We start from the raw sequence: 22,352 nt of genomic DNA on the forward strand, positions 1-22,352 counted from the left end.
ACCCACACCTATACATAGTAACAAAGAGCAGATATCACATCAAATAAACTACACACATATGTATGCGTAGAAGGCAACATGGATGAGATGCAAAGAGATCAGAGAAGTAAACAAGCAACTTATCGAGAAGGCTGTTAGCGAAAAATCTAGACAGTGGGAGAAACAGGCGAACGAGGCAACTGAGATTATAAAAGCAGCACAATCTAAGTAATAGCCAATCAGCTTGATTTCAATACGTTTTACGTAATATTTATTCGACTGTTCAGTGATTCGAACGATAATAGAAGACAAGGAGTAATCGAGCATTCCTAAGATTCGTTACAATACCAAAAGAAAAAAAACTATATTGGTCAAAAATACCAAATAATTGATGATAGGTTAGGTTAGGTTAGGTGGTAGCTGTCCTGATAAGGGAAGCTCACTTGGACAACATGAAGGTCCATTGTGATACCACATACAATAAAATAACGGTGACTTAAATATAGCTGATTAGAGAATCGTTGCGTAGGAATGATAAAGTTCCGAATGATACCGAACGCAACCTTGGGTAAATCCTCGGGAGATGCAAGTGAAGCGCGACCGAAGTACTTTCGCCTAGTTCTTAGAGAATAGATGCGTAGCAAAGATAAAGTTCCGAATGATACCGATCTCCACCTTGGATAAATCCTCGGGAGATCCAAGTGAGGCGCGACCGAAGTACTTTCGCCTAGTTCTGGCAAAAGCTGGGCAATCAAGCATAAAGTGATTTGATGATTCCCCCTCATCATCCTCCATACAGCTGCAACAAGATGGAGTTTCCAGTATATTGAGACTGGTGATGCCAAAAACGTTTTTTTTTTTTTTTTTTTGCTTATTTACAGTCAATTTGTTAGCTATGTACATATTTTTCTTTATATATTTTTCAATTGGCATTAGAGGTGTGAGTATTTGTGATGACTTACTATATATATTATTTTTATTTTACGGGTGGGGATGAAAAATGCCTTATACACCATAATTTCCTCCGTCGCATTGCAATCATGTATCCATGGATTAAAAAATTCTCCCTCTTTTGGAACTGTCACCCAGCGCGGTATACACATCATAAGAAAACGCTCAAGAAAAACTCGTATACATTTCCTTTATCTCACTGTTCTCTATGAAGCGCCGTCACTTCCCTGCAAGATACGAAAATCAGATTCAGAATGCATTAGAAGAAAGTTTGTTAAAATTAACATAATCCAATTGAAAATGCACTTAAGTTAAAAGAATACACTAAACAAGAGAACGAAAAATGACACCGATGATAGCGTAACGCCGAAACCGGTTTGACTCCAAACCAAATTTGACAAGGGATGACGGAAAATCAGTCCAATATACATCAGAAAAAGAACATTTGTGGTCAAATAGAATGGCAAATTCCTTTAAAAAAAAACTCATAAATACAGTCACTGTTATCCCTGGTAGTTTGCCTACTCTCTTCTTACAGAGTCGTTGCTCAAGAAATAATGAGGGGCAGATAAAATTGTTGGCGAAGCCAGGGCTCCCTTGGTGCACGTTTGCTAAATAATTGTTAGGCAAAGTTTGCAAAGAGTATATGCCTTTTCTTGAGAGGTGGATACTTTCTGATAAAGAAATTGTTTCTTGAGCATTTCTTGAGGCCAGAAGGGTCAATGTGGTCATACTAAATCGTTCCCGAGATGGCCGGCCTAGTACCTGAATACTGCCTGTTGCCGGAACATACTGGAAAAGGATCATTAATATCGATAACACTCTCCAACACCTTCGGGGACTGTCCTTATCGCTACAATTACTTACTTACTTAATTGGCGCTTAACCGTCTAAACGGTTATGGCCGTCCAACAAGGCGCGCAAGTCGCTCCTTCGCTCCGCCAACCGGTGCCAATTGTTCACACGCCCTCTACCTCTGCTTCCATAGGCGATAGAAACACTTTCTTGGCCGGATCATCATCTTTCATTCGCATAATATGGCCTAGCCAGCGCAGCCGCTGCGTTTTAATTGGCTGGACTATGTGGATGTCTGCGTATAGCTCGTACAGCTCATCATTAAATCTTCTTAGGTGCTCGCCATCGCCAACGCGTAGAGGTCCATAAATCTTTCGAAGAACTTTTCTCTCCAACACTCCCAAAGCCGCTTCATCTGCTGTTGTCATGGTCCATGCTTCTGCCCCATAAATGACATGTAGAGTACGATTTTCGTTGCATTTATTGGCGAGATTGATTCTTCGCTGGATTTCAGTGCTGATATTGTTGCTTGCGTTAATGCTGGTTCCCAAATAAACGAAGTCTTTGTGTACTATGTTTTTAGCGCGCGTGCAACACTTCCTCACCGTACGACCATCGAAATCAAACTAAAAGAGCTGTCGTTGATTTTCACGAAGTAGCCATTGTGCTATCGCTTATCGTATACATATATGGTCACTTACAAGCCAACCTAATACAACCGCACTGCGTTTTTTTATCGCACGCAAACGACCGGCGTTTTTTGCCCTAACCCAAATAAGCATGCATTGCGACAATGTAAAGCATGTGTGCAAACGTCAAATCTAAATGTCACGCAGAACAAAAATTGGAAATCGAGTTAGGTTTTCACGCAGCAAATTCAATTTGATTTGCTCTAATACAAGTTGTATGTGCATAAGACATTTTTGACAGAAAATGACTTGCATGCGTTTATATTAGGTTGGCTTGTTAGCAGGTGCTAAGCTCACGCCCACCCCGGATCATAAAGTTAAAGTTAAAGTTAAAGTGAATGTTAAAGTTAAAGCGAAAGCGAAAGTTAAAGTTAAAGTTAAAGTGAAAGTTTAAGTTAAAGTTAAGATTAAAGTTAAAATTAAAGTTAAAGTTAAAGTAAAAGTTAAAGTTAAAGTTAAAATTAAAGTTAAAGTTAAAATTAAAGTTAAAGTTAAAGTTAAAGTGAATGTTAAAGTTAAAGCGAAAGTTAAAGTTAAAAATAAAGTTAAAGTGAAATTAAAAGTTAAAGTTAAAGTTGAAGTTAAAGTTAAAAATAAAGTTAAAGTTAAAGTTAAAGTTGAAGTTAAATTTAAAGTTAAAGTTAAAGTTAAAGTAAAGGTTAAAGTTAAAGTCAAAGTTAAAGTTAAAGTTGAAGTTAAGGTTAAAGTTAAAGTTAGAGACCAATTGTACAGCGAACAACGGGAAATTCATATGGCTTAGCAGCTAAAAGGCTTGCACTGATATGAATGTTGGAGATTCGAGTTCACCGCTCAGCTCCCGAAAAGCTAGCTGATGAAGAAGTGAAATTCAGAAACATGTCCTAGTAACCATCGCCGTTTGTAAACTTACAATTTTTCTCTAATATCAGTTAAAGTTGAAATTAAAGTGAATGTTACAGTTAAAGTGAAAGTTAAATTTAAAAATAAAGTTAAAGTTGAAGTTAAGGTTAAAGTTAAAGTTAAAGTGAATGTTGAAGTTAAAGCGAAAGTTAAAGTTAAAGTTAAAAATAAAGTTAAAGTTAAAGCTAAAGTGAAAGTTAAAGTTAATGTTAAAGTTAAAGTTAAAGTTAAAGTTAAAGTGAATGTTAAAGTTAAAGCGAAAGTTAAAGTTAAAGTTAAAAATAAAGTTATAGTTAAAGTGAAAGTTAAAGTTAAAGTTAAGGTTAAAGTTAAAGTTAAGGTTAAGATTAAAGTTAAAGTTAAAGTCAAAGTTAAAGTTAAAGTTAAGGATAAAGTTAAAGTTACAGTTAAATTTAAATTTAAAGTTACAGTTAAAGTTAAAGTTAAAGTGAATGTTAAAGTTAAAGTTAAAAATAAAGTTAAAGTTAAAGTGAAAGTTAAAGTTAAAGTTAAAAATAAAGTTAAAGTTAAAGTGAAAATTAAATATTAACTTCTCATTTATTCAATAAAAGTAAAAAATTTGTTTTCTTATCGGTCACCACGCTTAAAAAGGTTAACTTGAATTAATATCAAAGACAAAACTTGAATTAATATCAAAGAAAACAAAATGTTGCTTAAATATTATAATTGCATAAGTTGATAATATGCAATAGCTTTACCGCGGCAGTCCCCGAGTGCCACACGTCCTTTTTTTCAATCTGGTTATTGCTATTCTAACTTCGTCATAATCTGGCGGGGGGACATATATTCCATCATCATCGATTGCGGGATCGGGTTCGTCATCTCTGCGCGGGGAATCGCTGTCTCCATTTAGGAGAGCAGAGAAGTGTTCCCTCCATGATCTAAACACTCTCTTGACATCAGTTACAAGACCGCCGTTTTCGTTTCTACAGTAGTTTGCCCCGGTCTTAAAACCTTCCGTGTGTGGCCGTATTTTTTGGTAAAATTTTCGGGCTTATCGCTACAAGAACAACAAAATGTATTAAGTCACAAAATGACTATTTTTTGGGCATCGATATTTTTCTGACACCACTAACTCCGACCGTTGGATAATAAACCTAGTATGTAATCACCAACATCTGTGCAAGAAATGTACTACAAAAGAAGAAGTGATAGATTGAGTAATTTTTTTCCTATTTAATGAAAATTATTAATTAGGTCATGGTTAGCTTGATGAGAAATCATATAAAAAAATACATATATACAAAAATATATTCGTATTCAGCACATATTCAACGTGAGTATATAATTAAATATGACAAATGTATGCTTGCAATATGTGCTTGATATTTGTAGGCCAATGAAGTTAAGGTAAGCTGGCAACTCCAATTAAAAACATTTCACTTGACATCCATATCAATCTTTTGAAGACAACATCGGCGGCAACACCTAAGGAATGTAATGCGCCATCTATGTGCCACATTTCGTTCGAGCAGTTTCCGAGATAGTTGAGGATTTACAAATATACAATCGCTCGTGTAAATAAGAGGAATTGGCGTGAAGTAATTCATAAAATAGAGCAAGTAGAATCAAAATGAAAGTCCTTCAAAAATACTTCTTCAAAATGTTTTCAGCTACCCACAGCATTGCCCATAAACCAAATATTTATTGGGGATTACCCCGATATAGACCCAATACGATCCTTACAAACAATCCCGAAACAGTTGAGAAATCAATATAGAAACGATATAATTACTAATATAATAATAATATCAACAATCCCAAAATAATTCTGAGTTAATTCCGAAAAGCACCAAAAATGTCCCGAAAGCAATTCCAAAATAATACGGCCATAGATCTTAAATTATGGAATTGGAAAGCAATCCTGATATAATTCCGAAATTACACCGCAATAGGCCCGATATGATTCTCAAAACAACTGGCCGACTCATGAGGGCCTCACATAGACTGAATGATTCCGTAGTGTTACCAGAAGTTTGTTTTAACGACAAAACTGAAAAAACCCTATCAAAAACCAGGACCTATGTTATAAAATAACTCCGTCCTCTTGGAAAATACTAGAAGCTTTCTAGGTCTTAAGCCACTTGCTGCTTCTAGATTTGACAGCTGTATCACTCCTAATAGCTGGAGTCAAAACGTGCTCGATCGTTTCCTCCTCCAACCCGCACTTCCATTATCTGTTATCACTGACCCAGCCTAATTCAAAGGCATGTGACACCAGAAGGCAGTGTCCAGTCAGCATACCCATCATGAGTCTACATTCCTCTCTTTTTAATGATAAAGGCAACTTCGACACTTTACAGCCCCGCGCTTGAACCCACGCCTTTCCTCTTTGGTCGATCATGTGTTCCTCTCGCCTTCTCTTAATCTATCCCAGTCTAACTGGGACGTCTACGGAGCAAGCATCAAGGGATGCGCCCTTTTTAGCTAGTTCATCTGCTTTTTCGTTCCCATCTATTCCTATATGCCCTGGGAGCCAATATAGATGCATGTTTCTCCCTGTGTCGATTCTCTCCAGAGACTGCCTACACTCTAACACGCATTTAGATGCAATGCTATGCGAGATTATTGCCTTAATTGCTGCTTGATTATAGTTTAAGCTATTCTCTTCCAGTTTTTCTACTACTTTGGTTGCGGCTAATATTCCGCTTGGAAACCCCTACAGTAATCTGGCAACTTGTAGGATCTGTTTACCCTGACCCTACTCCGTCCACTCCTTTGAACCATCTGTCTACACATGTATCGCCTCGTCCGCCATTTGAGCACCCTTGCGCCAACCGTTCACCTCGATTGTGGCCTTAAGATCTCCCTCGAAGCGCAGATAGGGAATCAGGTAGTCTGTTCGTCCTGTGATAGATGACGCTATACTACTATGGCCGTATGGTGGGCGCTCAAACTGCCCCGAGGCATCGAGCCTGGTTGCTATTGTTAACGCTACGTTCTTTGCTACCAGGGCCCTATTCCACAAAACAACTTATCAACTTTTCACTTTGCATTTTGCAAATTTTTCGTCAATTTGCAAAACTTTGTGTTCCTCAGAAGTGTAAAATTTGATCAGTTATAAGCTGAAGTTGATAAGTGTAATTTGAAAAGTCTTTGCAGTTTTTGTACCCTCTTTTCGATTTCCGTTCCACGTACGTTCTCTTGTGCAAAGTGCAAAGCTAATATTGAAAGTGTAATTTGCAAAGACTTTGCAAATAAATGCGCTCTTTCGTTCCTCAAAAACTGTTAACTCTATGTTTGCAAAGCCAACTTTGATAAGTTTGTCAAAAATTTGCTAGGTAAACGATCGCTTTGCCAATTCACATTGTTATTACTAGTGAAGTTTTTCAAAATGTTAAGACGTGAGTTTTTGTTCGAGGATAGTGAAGACGAAATTATAGAGACCGAATTAATTTTTCGGGACTACAAAACTTTAATTTTAAAGAGTGCTTCCGTTTAAACCAAACACAAGTTGATTTCATTTTAAATAAAGTTGGTGAAAAATTAGAGCACAAAACACAGCGCAGTCATGCTTTGTCGGCTGAAAATCAACTTCTATTGTGCTTACATTGGCTCGGAAATGGTTGCCAGTACCATGGTATCGGAGCTATGCATGGTGTTTCAAAATCAACAGTTTGCAGAGTCGTTCATAGAGTTGTCGATGTTATAATAGACGTTTTATTTCAAAACACAGTGCGGTGGCCCGATGACGTCAATGGTATTGCTGAAAAGTTTCTTACTATGGGTGGATTCCCTTGTGTGTGTGGTTGCGTTGATGGTACAATCATCAAAATTGATGCGCCTTCATTACACGAGGAAGTATATGTGGATCGGCATGGAAACCACTCATTGAATGTAATGATGATATGCGGTCCAGACTACACATTTTACAGTATAAATGCAATTTGGACGGGCAGCGTTCATGACTCAAGGGTGCTACGGAATTCGGCTGTAAGTCAAAGACTTGAAAATGGATGGAGACCTTTTCCGGATGCTGTTATTTTGGGTGATAGTGGCTATGGACTGAAAAACTGGTTGATACCACCATTACGCCGAAATCCCGATAATCCTGCTGAAGGTGCTTTCAATCGTTGTCATAAAAAAACACGGCGTATAATTGAAAATAGTTTTGGTATTCTTAAAGAAAGATTCCCGTGTTTAAATTATTTGCGACTGAGGCCTGAGTTTGCAGGAAAGGTGGTCCTTGTTTGTGTCATTTTACACAATATTGCCAGCAGAATCGGAAGAAGTACTGAAAGCATGCAAACCATTGAAGACAATGGTAGTGAAATGGAGGAAATGGATATGGAAAATGCTGAAGAAGAAAATGAAAATAATATGTATGCTGCGAGTGGAATGGAAAGGTTCACTTCTCTGCTGCAGTACTTTTCATAATATCAACTACTGAAATATTGTATTGAAATAAAATTGTTTTTTTCTTGACTACGAAACTACTAAAATATTGTATTGAAAAAAATTTTTTTTTTACTATGATATTTTTCTACTCCAAAACGTTGTTTCCTTTGAGGGCAGGTTTATGGTTTTAGATATAGGTTTCAGAAAATAAATAACACGGTGTTACGAAACAAAAAGTTAAAAGAACCTGGGAAGCGATCTTAGATGTTGACCATTTTTTTCATTGTTTCTTATTTCAGTATTATACCATGAAAGTAAAATGTTTAACGTGTGATCCGTTTTTTTTTTTCAACATCATCTGTATCTGCATCATCATCATTTATTGGCGCTCAAACGCCTAGGCGATTCTGGTCTGTATCTGTAATTTGAATTATTATGCAAGACTGAAGGAGTGGTTCGAAAAGTTTGAATGATTCAAAAAATGTTCCTGGTAAGGGCCCCCTAGTGGAAGTCCAACTGGGGCCCCCATTTCTATAGTTACGCCACTGGAAGTGATACCATTTTCTGGTAGATCTGCATACAAGAAATTTTCGGGGAACCCCCAAAATCTTGAGTTAGAGGCGAAAAACCAGTTTTTGCTACCTCTTCACACTAATGACCCTGTACCGTAGTTGGCCATGGTCTCAGATTTCGCAAGAAGAGACATATCCCTTTTTATTTTTTGGTCAAATATTTCCATTATAATATAAAAGCAAATATATGAAATTCACTTAATGTCTATTTACGAAAATACTATATTACAATGATAATAAACAAAATAACAAGTTCATTTACAAACGAAAAAAGAACAATTCTTTTAGAATAAAAAAATTAACAACTATATTTAAAACTCCTCCAACAACAGGGTGTTTTCAACCCTTGCAATTTCTGCCACTGTGAGTCCTTTTGTAACAACAGAGGGTGGAAGTTGAAGCTCCCTCTCCAGTTTCAGGCATTGAAGTTTCCTGTAATAAACTTCAACCTCGAGAAGCTCCAGTCGACATTTTTTTTCTCTATCCAAAGTTTCACTTGGAAACTTGGTAGAGCTCTTCCTCTTCCTTATGGGTGCAGTTGGGTTTGCAGGTACTTCCTGTGCGTTCGATATTATGGAATCAGACTCAAATGTTGGAAGGCTATCTGAAATTCCATAGCTTTCTGGTAAATTCAGTCCATCTACCACAGCTGAGTCTGATTCCAGAATATCTAGGATGACCAAGTCTCCTTCATCCATAATGCAAATCTTCCCACCTGCGGACCCAGTTTTTCGGGCGTTATCCCTTTTAGTCTGCAAAAAACAAAAATCTATATTTTATTATTGATTACACTCAATTAACTTGTTACGCGTTTTTTTCAGGAACGCATCTACCATGTAAAAAGAGAATTGAGTGTATTTTAAACAATCATAACCCAACAAACATTTTTATCAAATCTCAATTTGAGATGCATTTGAGAAGCAACCCTACACTCAAATAGCAAGCGTTAGTTTTCAAATGCATCTCATGCCAATTGTAAGCCTATTTTGTATGGGCAGAAAGCCTTATATATAAGTTATCTTTCAGACAAACTTTATGCCCAATGACATGAGAACAAGAAAATAAGGTGTTTTATAAGGAATTTTTCATACTATTAAAACTCCTTAGGAATTTAAGGCCTTATTGTATAAACCTTATTTTCGAATGGAAAAAGGCTTATATAAGGTTCAAAATTTTTGGTGGGATGCTATATTGCGTTTGAATGTATTTATGATCTTTTATAATGATTTTTGTAATAAAAATAATAATGATTTGTGGTGGAGTGCAATAACGGCCGCGGAAATAGCGCCCCTGGGCGTTATTTCTTAAAAAAGAAATAGGGCCAGCGGGCGGTATTTCCTCTTTGAAAAAGCATTAAAACCCGAGGTTTTTATTTCCTTTTTCCAGTGGACTTTATTTCCCTTTCGTAGAAGAAATGAAGCCCGCAGGCGTTCTTTCCTTTTAACAGTCATGAAATATAGCGCCACAGGCGAAAATTTGGAATAAAAAAGCGCACGATATTTTTAAACTGTTCAGGCGATTTTTAGTTCCAAATTTTCATTAACTATAACGACAAAGCACGACATTATGTTCATTAATATTAGTTAAAATTAAAAAAGTTAAAGGTAGTAAAAAGGAATAAAAGTAAGAAAGATTACTAAAAAGAAAATCAGCACTGACAATAAGCAATAAGTAATATATTCAGTAACGAGCAGTTTGAGATGCACTGTATTCTGACACTTAAAAAACAACCGCAAATAGCTGTTATAAAAGTAGGAAAGATAGATAAAAAATTCACAACAACAATTAAGCAAAAGCCAATCTACAGCAACAAACATTATGCCAAATGACTCGGCAAATAACGCGCGGTCTTAATTGACTTTCATCAGCACCGCTATTTCCGCGGCCGTTATTGCACTCCACCATGATTCGTGTATTGTATTAGGTACAAGTAATACAAATTCTAACAAAAACAAGTGATACAAATAAAATTATTTGCATGTATAGGCAATAAATTGTTTTACTTACCAATGTTCGTCTCTTCCATAGCCCAAACAAGTTATCCCTCGCATAATCCACGTTTTTTGGGCCGACGCCAGTTGCAGTGACTGGGCTTTATTTAAAACTTCCTCCCAGGCCGCCTGCTTATCTAATTTATTAACCTTCAAAATGAAATATAAGCTTAAATATGTTCTAAATACTCACAATAATTTTATAAAAATATACTTACTTTATTCTTTTGAAAGCTAGCAAATAAAATATCTTTTTTTTCTTTAATTAGCTTTAGTACGGCTAATTTTTTTTTCTATTTTTAATTTTCGGCTCATGATCACACAATGCAAAGTGAAAAGAATCAAAACAAATGCAAAGACGTTTCTGTGGTTTGTGGAACACCTTGCACGCCCACTTTTCAATAGAACGCAAAGACTTTGCAGAGAGTGAAAAGTCTTTGCAAAAATATGTTCCGTTAACAAAGCCTTTGCAAAACTAAGCTCAACAAATAGTGAGATTTGCAAAGAATATTGTGGAACAGAAACACTTTTCACTTTGCAATAAAATAAAAATTGATAAGTGCAAAGTGAATAGTTGATAAGTTGTTTTGTGGAATAGGGCCCAGATCTACAGGTGTAATGTGCAGAATGGCATACAGTGCAGCCGTCGGGATTGTTTTAAGGGCCCCCGTAATACTAAGCACTAATAGTCTGCATACCCCCTCTAATTTTTTGAGGTAGGTTGTTTTTGTGGCTTTCCACCAAACAAGAACTCCATAGTATATAATAGGATTGACAATCGCTGTAACAACGCAATGAGAAAGAGAGGGCGATAAACCCCACGTACACCCCAGCATTCTTTACATGCATAAAGTGCTGTTGAGACCTTCTTCACCCTCTCCTCAACGTAGAGCTTCATGACAGCTTACTGTCTAGGATGATTTCTAGATATTTTGTGCAAGGTTTAACCCGTAGGGTCACCCCTCCTCACTTAGGTGATAGTAGTACTTCACAATTTAATTACTCACGTACTAAAAGTGTGCTAAAATCACACTAGTTCATTATTCCTGATCTAGCGATGCTTTTATACTCTGTTGCCAAGTTCGCTTATTTTCCCTAAGACCTAGACTTTTCACGAACAGCCTTCTCGAAGAGCTGCTTGTTTATTTCTCATTTCTATATATGATATTCACGCTTGTCTTCTAGATATTATCTTAGCTGCTGACTACATGTTTGTATGTGAAATATTCTCTTTGCTTGACATGTATATGTAGCAGCTTGCTTTTCTGTTGTTGTGCATTTATTTACTGGCAGCATAGTTATGTATCGAAATGCTAATATTCGCCACAATACAAATTTGGTAAAAGATCACAATATCATTTCCCTCATTTCTGCGTAAGATGATATTAACTTTATGGACACATTCAGTCTATGTGAGGCCAGTTCAACCTAATCTAACCTCCCTCTTAACTTTCCCAAGATCTGTGTATGCTGTTTGATTACCCGCATAACTCTCCTGACTTTCGTGCGTTTTGCTTGATAGCTTTGGCCTCAACTTCCCCATGACCGGAGTTTCTTCGATCACCAAGTGATTTCTTTGAGTGGGTCCTTCAATTCGCTGTAGCTGCAGTTAGACACACCAATAAAAAAACATAAGGCGCGATAACCTCCGAAGAGTTTTTATCCCGAGATGCTCTTCCAAACTGCGCCGTGCCCTTTTCCATTTTTCTTACAAATTGACGGGATGGGATCTTCATATTTTATGCCGACTCCGAACGACACCTGCAAGGCAGATGAGTTTTCACTGAGAAGCTTTTCCTGGCAGAAATGTACTCGGAGTGCTTGCCAAATCACTGCAGAGGGGCGCCTCAGCTTAGAGAAATTTTCTTCTAATTGAAAAAAATTTTTTCTAATATGTTGATTTTGCTTTGACCGGGGCGTAGAGCACGCTACCACCGCCACACCACAACGGCACATCAATAGCCATTTCATTAAAACCGTTAACTCTTCCTTCCAGCTTTATACTACCTGTTGCCTCTATCTCTTCTGCATATGCTAGGACGATTATATTCCTAAATGTTTCTCAGGTTGTATTCCTGGGGTTTCTCTGGTGTAGTTCTTCTTGTGAGACAGCTGCGATAACAAACTGGATACTGAAGATGGCACAACGCTAAACCTGGATTGCCTCCAAACACAATTTTACAAAACTCGTTCTTTTTTTTTTTGGAAACTCGTTCTTTCAACATTTTACATATAAAGCATTCAAGCAATTGCAATGCTTCAGAAAACGAATCGCAACGTGAAGCCGTATAAACAAAGCGCACCCTAATGTACATTTGACGTTAACACGTTTTCAACAACAGCTTTAAAAAAGTCGCAGAATTTATTTCAGCGCTGCCAATAAATGAACTCGATTTAATGTTAATTTATATATTTATATTTATTTATACGCTTGCATTTTTAATTGTTTACTTTTCAAGGTGACTTTTTATAAAAACTACCAATTAAGATTATAACGAATTATTTACGGATTTACCGTAATTCGATACGCAAATGAAATCGAAAAGCATTTGTAATCAGTTAATTGCTTTATCGTATTATTTTTATACTCAGTTGAGCAGAGCTCACAGAGTATATTAACTTTGATTGGATAACGGTTGGTTGTACAGGTATAAAGGAATCGAGATAGATATAGACTTCCATATATCAAAATCATCAGTATCGAAAAAAAATTTGATTGAGCCATGTCCGTCCGTCCGTCCGTCTGTCCGTTAACACGATAACTTGAGTAAATTTTGAGGTATCTTGATGAAATTTGGTATGTAGATTCCTGGGCACTCATCTCAGATCGCTATTTAAAATGAACGATATCGGACTATAACCACGCCCACTTTTTCGATATCGAAAATAACGAAAAATGAAAAAATGCCATAATTCTATACCAAATACGAAAAAAGGGATGAAACATGGTAACTGGATTGGTTTATTGACACAAAATATAACTTTGGAAAAAACTTTGTAAAATGGGTGTGACACCTACCATATTAAGTAGAAGAAAATGAAAAAGATTTTTAATAATCGGGGATTGCCCATATTGCTTTTTGTTTTTAAATGTATGAAAACATTTATTTGAAGCTTTGAAGAGATTTACAAGGTATAATCGAAACAGCTGTCGCCTTGTCCGTCCTGATGTCACGTTGTTTAAATTTTTCCCAAATTATTAAATAAATTAGAAAATGAAAAAGTTCTACAAGGCGAAATCAACAGCCCTTGGAATCTTGGCAGGAATACTGTTAGTGGTATTGCATATATAAATAAATTAGCAGTACCCGACAGATGATTTTCTGGATCACCTGGTCCACATTTTGGTCGATATCGCGAGAACGCCTTCACATATACATCTAAGGGCCACTCGCTTTTAAAACCCTCGTACTTACCTTTAATTTGATATCCATATCGTACAAACACATTCTAGAGTCACCCCTGGCCCACCCTAATGGCGATATCTCGAAAAGGCGTCCACCTATAGACCTAATGCCCACTCCCTCTTAAAATGCTCAGTAACACCTTTCGTTTGATACCCATATCGTACAAACATTCTAGAGTCACCCCTGGCCCACCCTAATGGCGATATCTCGAAAAGGCGTCCACCTATAGACCTAATGTCCACTCCCTCTTAAAATGCTCAGTAACACCTTTCGTTTGATACCCATATCGTACAAACATTCTAGAGTCACCCCTGGCCCACCCTAATGGCGATATCTCGAAAAAGCGTCCACCTATAAACCTAATGCCCACTCCCTCTTAAAATGCTCAGTAACACCTTTCGTTTGATACCCATATCGTACAAACATTCTAGAGTCACCCCTGGCCCACCCTAATGGCGATATCTCGAAAAGGCGTCCACCTATAGACCTAATCCCCACTCCCTCTTAAAATGCTCAGTAACACCTTTCGTTTGATACCCATATCGTACAAACATTCTAGAGTCACCCTTGGTCCACCTTTATGGCGATATCTCGAAAAGGCGTTCACCTATAGAACTAAAGCCCATTCCCTTTTAAAATACTCATTATCACCTTTCATTTGATACCCATATCGTACAAACACATTCTAGAGTCACCCCTGGTCCACCTCAATGGCGATATCTCGAAATGGCGTCCACCGATAGACCTAAGGCCCACTCCCTCTTAAAATGCTCAGTAACACCTTTCATTTGATACCCATATCGTACAAACAAATTCTAGAGTCAGCCCTGCTCCACCTTTATGGCGATATCCCTAAATGGCGTCCATCCATAGAAATATGGCCTACTCTCTCTTAAAATACTCTTTAATACCTTCCATTTGATACACATGTCATACAACCACATTCCATGGTTACCCTAGGTTCATTTTCCTACATGGTGATTTTCCTTATTTTGTCTCCATAGCTCTCAACTGAGTATGTAATGTTCGGTTACACCCGAACTTAGCCTTCCTTACTTGTTATTATTTAGGTTTTTTTTCTGCACATATTTGGGTTTTTAACATTATTTTTTGGTAATTGGATGCGCATGAAATTGATAAATTAAATTTAACCGTTACATTCTTAATCGTAAACGCGTTTTTAATTAAGAAGTAAAGTATGATAAAACAGCCCAAGTGACCGACAACTTTAACTTAAGTAGGTCACGCAAATAACGGCAACAGCTAAACTAAGCAAACTGCATCGACTAGTTTGTATTGGAATAACGGGTGTTCTGGGGAGATAAGAAGACAGCCCGTAGCGGTTCTGAGGGCAGTGTTTTGGCAGGCCTGTATCTTCTTCTAGTAAGTAACCTTTCGGCTTGGCGACCATATCCGGGGACGCGCATCAAACAATCGGCCGCCCAATTGCTTTGTAAGTGGTAATAAGCGTTGCTTTGTCTTTAACTCAAGCGCTGCCGGAAAGAGATTTTAGGATTTTATTACGGCTCTGGATTTTTGGTACAATTGCGGCTGCATGCGCACCAAAATATGGATTGTGATCAAACGTAACACCTAAAATTTTTGGGTGTGAGACAGTCGATAGCGTAATGCCATCGAGGTGGATGTCCAATAAGGTCGACATTTTCCGTGTCCATGTTGTAAATAAGGTCGCCGATGATTTGGTCGGTGACAATTTCAGGTTTCGCGAAGCGAAAAAACTGGAGAGATCAGGGGTAGCCATTTATTTTATTAACAAAGTTCATCGATGTATGGGTCTGGGCCTGTGGTCATTATTGTGCAGTCATCGGCATAGGAAACGATAGTGACCCCTTCTGGTGGTGAAGGTAGCTTCGATATGTAGATGTTAAACAAAAGTGGGATTAGGACATCACCCTGTGGTATCCCTAGTTTAAAGCTTCTGGGTTTATATGTTATGTTCCTGAATTGCACCGTTGCTTGCCAACCAGATCGATAATTTTCTGTCCACCTTTTGAGACTTGGGGGAAGGGAGGAACCTTTTGAATATTGCAGCAACGTGCCGTGGTTGACCGTATCATAAGCTTTTGATAGGTCTAGCAGAGCGAGTACTGTCCTGTGGTGGGGTTTTTGATTTTATCCGCAATTTATCTGCGTGTTAATGGCGTTTAGCGCAGTGGTTGTGGTATGTAGTTTTCGAAAGCCATAAGATTCTCCTATGTTAGCTGGTTTCCCAGATTTTAATAGCGGAACCACCCTTGCCATTTTCCATTTTTCGGGGATGACGGAGGTTAAAGACAAGCGCTAGTTAATTAAATCCCTGGCTATGCCGTCTGGGTCTATTGCTTTAGATGGTTTAGCATGAAAGATGGCATCCTTAACTTCTATGGCTGTGATGATACTAAAAGCGTGGTAAAAGATCACAACGCGCTGTATTTATGCTTGTGTGCGCGTCTGTTGGCCCGCCATTTGGTGTTGTCAACCGCAGAATGCACTACTTATTGTCGGCAGAAAGCTCTCGCACATTTTTTAGCAGCCGAGAGCACTTTATCGCCAAGGGCGATGGAAATTTTATCATTATGCTTAGATAGGGACTTTATGGTGGACCATAGCTTACCTACGCCGGCGTTCATAGATGCCGGGGTCGTGCTGTCTTATAAGGTCACGTTCTCTCGCTAGAGTTGCGATCTCCGCTGGAAACTGAGGCCGCATTTCCGGGATTCCTCCGGCGGGAATAAAACAAGCGAAGCGTTAGTATGTTGGTCTACCATGACCTAGCGATACACCACTAAAAAACTAAATAAAATACAACGAAAAGCCGACATAGGGGCATCAGGAGCTCTTAGGTCATGCCCAACTGACGCGTTATCCTTAACCAGGTACTGCTGGACCTCCACATACGCCATAAGCTATTGGTTCGGTCATAAGGCTAAGGTATAGATGCTGTAACGAAAAGCAGTATGGCCACAGTGCTATCCTACGAAGGCTCTGCGATATACATTCCACAACAATTTATCTTTCATTCACACTGTAAAAGCTCATACGCTTCGTCATTCAAAGCAACTTCCTACAAATAAATTTTTATAAAACAAGTAAGGAAGTCTAAGTTCGGGTGTAACCGAACATTACATACTCAGCTGAGAGCTTTGGAGACGAAATAAGGGAAAATCACCATGTAGGAAAATGAACCGAGGGTAACCCTGGAATGTGTTTGTATGAAATGGGTATCAAATGGAAGGTATTGAAGAGTGTTTTAGAAAGGAGTGCGCCATAGTTCTATAGGTGGACGCCTTTTCGAGATATCGCCATAAAGGTGGACCAGGGGTGACTCTAGAATGTGTCTGTACGATATGGGTATCAAATAAAAGGTGTTTATGAGTATTTTAAAAGGGCCTTATGTTGTATATGTTTAGGCGTTTTCGAGAAATCGACCAAAACGTGGACCAGGGTTACCCAGAACATCATCTGTCGGGTACCGCTAATTTATTTATATGTACATGTAATACCATGAACAGTATTCCATGATTCCAAGGGCTTTTGATTTCGCCCTGCAGAAGTTTTTAATATTCTTCAACTTAATATGGTAGGTGCCACACCCATTTTACAAAGTTACAATTACCATGTTTCATCCCTTTTTTCGTATTTGGTATAGAATTATAGCATTTTTTCATTTTTCCTAATTTTCGATATCGAAAAAATGGGCGTTGTCATAGTCGGATTTCAGGTAAATAGGTGAACTAAGTTTAGTAAATATATATCGATTTTTGCTCAGGTTATAGTGTTAACGGCCGAACGGAAGGGGAGACGGTCGACCGTGTATAAAAACTGGGCGTGGCTTTAGCCGATTTCGCGCATTTCGTCATAGAATCTATGCCCCTACCAAATTTCACAAGCATTGGTAAATTTTTGTTCGACTTATGGCATTAAAAGTATTCTAGACAAATTAAATGACAATGGGCGGAGCCACGCCCATTTTGAAATTTTCTTTAATTTTTGTATTTTTTTGCACCATATCATTACTGGAGTTGAATGTTGACATAATTTACCTATATACTGTAAAGATATTCAATTTTTTGTTAAAATTTGACTTTAAACATTTTTTTTTAAAGAGTGGGCGTGTTCGTAATCCGATTTTGCTAATTCTCGTTTAGAACACATATAGTAATAGGAGTAACGCTCCTGCCAAATTTCATCATGATATCTTCAACGACTGCCAAATTACAGCTTGCAAAACTTTTAAATTACCTTCTTGTAAAAGTGGGCGGTGCCACGCCCAATGTCCAAAATTTTACTAATTTTCTTCACTTTTTCGGTTTTTCGAAATTTTTGATATCGAAAATGTGGGCATGGTTATAGTCCGATTTCGTTCATTTTAAATAGCGTGATAAGTGCCCAGGAACCTACATACCAAATTTCATCAAGATACCTCAAAATTTACTCAAGTTATCGTGTTTACGGACGGACGGACGGACATGGCTAAATGAATTTCTTTTTTCGCCCTGATCATTTTGATATATAAAAGTCGATATCTATCTCGATTATTTTATGCCGTTACGGATTACCGTTATGCGAACAAAATTAATATACTCTGTGAGCTCTGCTCAGCTGAGTATAAAAAGCAAATGTCAGAGTGCCAACAAAAGTTGAAGCTTATAAAATCAATAAAATCAAATATGGCTTCAACAACTTTAAAGTTTGCAGCACAAAAACTTCACCATAAACATATGTAAGTAACTGTTAGATAAGAAAGTGGTGTGAAATATGTATTTACCCACCTAAAGAAATACAAATTGCTACATAATTTTCCATTGCGACACTTTTAGTCAAACGCACGCACAGCATGGCGTGTACGTAACGCGCCAAATAGGCAACATCCAACAATTTATTTAAACACTTTAAATAAGAAAAAATACCCATTTTATTACATCAAGCCATATGAGATAATAAAATGCTTACTTTTACCCATTGGTAATTCATTTCATCATCACATAATGCACTTTTAAACGATTTTTTATATTTTTTCCATGCACTGCATTTTGTTGGGTTTGTTTGTTCGTTTGTGCATGTTTGCTGTTACAATTTTCGCTGTTACGTGTAATCGTGTGCACAATGTCTTTAACCTCTGTCGTTGGTTGGTAATCAGAGTCAAAGGAAAGTTAACATAATACTATTAATGTGATAAAGGGAAGCTCGTTGCAACCAATGCACAGTGGTACGAATTGATAAAGATATGTTGATAAAAGTCATCTACGAAATTTTAAAGTTTAATTATTAGGAATCGAGTGCTCAGTGGAATATCAACGTATATCGGCAGCTGACGCAAAATTTGTTTGAAGAACGTTCTATCTCAGTATAGTATTTGAATACCGAGTTCTGAGATAGGGTACCCTTCAAAAAAGTTGTGAGATTGGCGAAAGTTTCTTCTAACGCTAATAAGGAAACCAAACAATTCCCTACCTACTCTTTAGGGACCGAAAATTCAATACGGAACTTCCCTAATACCATATTTGTGGCTAAATAATTAAGCCGTCTTTATCAGTTGGCGCAAAGAGAAAAAGTGTCTGATCGCCATCCACCTGAGTATACCAGTCGGTCATATCCTATGTAAGGGTCTGCAAAGCGATTTCATCGGCATCGTCTGCTCAAGATGCGACGCGATAACAATCCGTTATCTATGCCGGCAATGACATCATATTAATTGCAAAGAAGGTTGTTTGTAGAGCTTGAGTCCACCAGATAAAACTGCGTCCACCAGATAAAAACAGATTCCAATAACAACCAATTACAATACTCGCATAATAACATAACCTTTCTTTTTTGGTCTTCATGGCAACAGTTTTAGGAAATACAATATGAAACCATGTACCTAAATTATCTGGCTCTTTAATCGGTATGGGGTATTTGCCTGGCCTTTCGATGTACTTTCGAAATCAAACCCTGATTTCACTGCAATTCAAGGAAAGTAATGGACGGGACAAGGAAGTATTTCCACCACATCTTAACTAACCAGAATCCTGCATCGTTTCTCTGCGACTCAGTCCGATATCAAACCAATTGAAAAGTAATTAAAACGCTTTTTTCTTTTTGTTTCTGCCAAAATTTTCTCTATCTGCTACCACTTTTTATTTGTGGTTTTATCGTGCTCTTACTCTTACTGTTGCTCGTTGTCCTATTCCTTCTCCTTTTCTTCTCTTCTTCTTTATATTCTCTATATAACTCTTATTTCTTTATTTTTCTTCTTCATCTTCTTTTTCTTCTTCCTCTCCCCCACCCTGTTAATCTCATTTACCTTCACCCAATCCTGCATTTTCTGCTGATCCCCTACTGTCTGCACTTCCCATTTACTCTCTCTGTCTACTCTTTTACCCCTTCTTTTTATCTTTTTCATCGTTTTACCTCCATCTCGAACACTCTTTCAGCCCTTTCCTTTCTAATACCTATTCCTCTTTTTCTTAATTTTTGCGCTTCGCATACAATCTTTCTCCTTTGTTTGCCTCTCTTTCCCGATCTCTCCCCTTCTCCTCTTCCACTTCATTTTGCTCCATCACTTAACCTTTCCCACTTCTTTTTCCTTCTCGATATTTTTCCTGCTTTCCTTGTTACCCTCCCTCTCTTTTTCCGTTTTCCTCTCTCGCATGTCTTTTTCTTATAATACTTCATCCATAATTTCAACTCCGCTTCCTTTTTGTCTTCCTCTTCGTTTCTCTCTTTTCCTCCTCTCTCCTTTTCTCTCCCCGTCTATGCTTCTCATTTCACTGTCCTCATTTCTATTCCTCTTTCCATGTTCTTTTCGTTTCTCTCTCCTTTTACCATCAGTTTTTTATTTCCTTCTCTCCTACCTCATCTCCATGTATCCCTTCCTTCATTCTCTTATAGGATAACTATACCATGAAGTGAAAATCTACTTGGAGTAGCTGTGGAATTTGGCAAGTTTCCAGAAAGGAGCGTGGCACTGTGCAGTTTTCAGCAAGTGACACAAGCTTATGAACATATAACACACTTATTACCAAAAATCTTCAATCTTAATCTGATTGAACTGACTTTATGACAAACTAACATTATTTCTTGTTTGGTATCGTGGTACCGTCTACCCTGCTTCAGTTCAATTGAACAATCCTACATATAGTTTAAGTTGAATTGAGTTGCTCAAAATCGGTTGTGTAATTTCGGCGTCCATTCCGCACGAAGTTTTTAGACATATACTTAGGGTTTTTGAACTCAGTAGTTCAATTTAAAACACTGTGCAGCAGCGACAATGCACTAAGTAATCATATTGCATTTTGTGGTTGAAAGGAGTGAGTAACCGAAGCAAAACATTGTCTCAATATTTATGACAGTATGAAGCGGGGAATAAAGGTCACAATGGTGTGTTGGGTAAATAAATGTGAACATGTTTAGTGGATATATAAGTAAAAAAACGTAAAAGAGGCTTAAAACTAACCTGAAATAACCGGCAAAAACAAAATAATAAAGGTATTATAAAACAAAGTGTTGGATTTCTGTAGCGAAACAATAAAAAGTGACACCTTAAGCAAACGTCACTCAGCCATGCAGTCAAACTAATCCATGCTGGCGCTGGGTATTACATTTCCAACAACAACAGCACTTGCAGCAGGAAAAAAACAAAACAATCACGAAATATAAACGCATGTGGCGATACAAAAAAGTAAGTTATGTATATGCATAGAAAAACAAAAGCAACAACTAAAACAAAAGATAATAATAACTTGACTAGCAGCAACACAGCACCGTCATATTTCTTACTTCCGTGTGATGCATTGAGTGTTGGGCCGTATGGGGCTTTGGCTGCCTTTTATTTCAGCAATGTTTTTTGTTTTTCTGTTGCTGCAAGATTACGTTGCCAAACTAAACTTGACTTTGGAAAATGAGTTCAGGGCGTACAATTTCCATTCGTGTTTTTAACTATTATTGCACATTACGTACGTAGAAGTCATCCATTGTTTTGTGAACAATGAAATTTCAATTGGCATAGCCAGCATGGACAGCGATAGTTAAGTAATGACGTAGAGGAAGCAAAATTAGCTCTCAAAATGAAGCTGTCATTTTCTAGGCCACATGCAACGCAGATAAAAAAAAATACTGATTACTTTCTAATAACAGCGTTCCTGGGTACGAAATTCATTATTTCGCAAATAGAGGTTGTCTTTTCGTAAAAATCGTATGAAAGGGCAGATATCTTAATTGCTTTGCCTTAAAAATTTAATCAAATTTAAAAAGTGTAAGAGTAAAAGTCAAAGCCGAATGCGGCGTGTTGTCAATTTGTTATCGAAGTGTTAACGGTTTGATATCGATGAGTGTCTTCGATTTTGCATGGAAACTTTATCGATATATTATCAAAAACTTATCGATTTGCTATAGAACATTCGTTAGGTTAGGTTAGGTTGAACTGGCCGGTCCATGAGGACCTCACATAGACTGAATAAGTCCGTAGTGTTACCAGAAGTTTGTTTTAACGACCAAACATATCAAAAACCAGGACCTATGTTATAAAATAACTTCGCCCTCTTGGCAAATACCAGAAGCTTCCTATGATTAAAGCCACTTGCTGCTTCTAGATCTGATAGCTGTATCACTCCTAATAGTTGGAGTCTTAGCCTGGCAAGCGCAGGGCAAGAGCACAGAACGTGCTCGATCGTTTCCTCCTCCAGCCCGCACTTCCTACATCTGCTATTACTGACCAAGCCTAATTTAAAGGCATGTGAAGGCAGTGTC

At 37.6% G+C, this 22,352-nt stretch overlaps 1 protein-coding gene and 1 long non-coding RNA gene across 8 annotated transcripts in view; both read right to left on the bottom strand.

The window, feature by feature from the left end:
* LOC137236454 (serine-rich adhesin for platelets) overlaps positions 1-22,352 on the bottom strand; it is a 344,342-nt gene that overhangs the window by 273,738 nt on the left and 48,252 nt on the right. For 3 of the 7 annotated variants that reach the window (XM_067759066.1, XM_067759070.1, XM_067759062.1), the window contains exon 2: positions 942-1,157. The exons of the other annotated variants lie outside the window; for them this stretch is intronic. The gene's annotated coding sequence lies outside the window, so the exon portion shown is untranslated. The remainder of the gene's footprint in view (positions 1-941; positions 1,158-22,352) is intronic. 7 annotated transcript variants of the gene reach the window in all.
* Positions 8,273-10,665, bottom strand: LOC137236482 (uncharacterized). The gene is made up of 3 exons (XR_010948445.1): positions 10,434-10,665; positions 10,232-10,365; positions 8,273-8,976 (listed from the first exon to the last, which is right to left on the bottom strand). It is a non-coding gene; the product is annotated as an uncharacterized lncRNA (long non-coding RNA).

This window comes from Eurosta solidaginis, chromosome 1 (genome assembly GCF_040869045.1).
Source record: "Eurosta solidaginis isolate ZX-2024a chromosome 1, ASM4086904v1, whole genome shotgun sequence".
Lineage (NCBI taxonomy): Eukaryota > Metazoa > Arthropoda > Insecta > Diptera > Tephritidae > Eurosta > Eurosta solidaginis.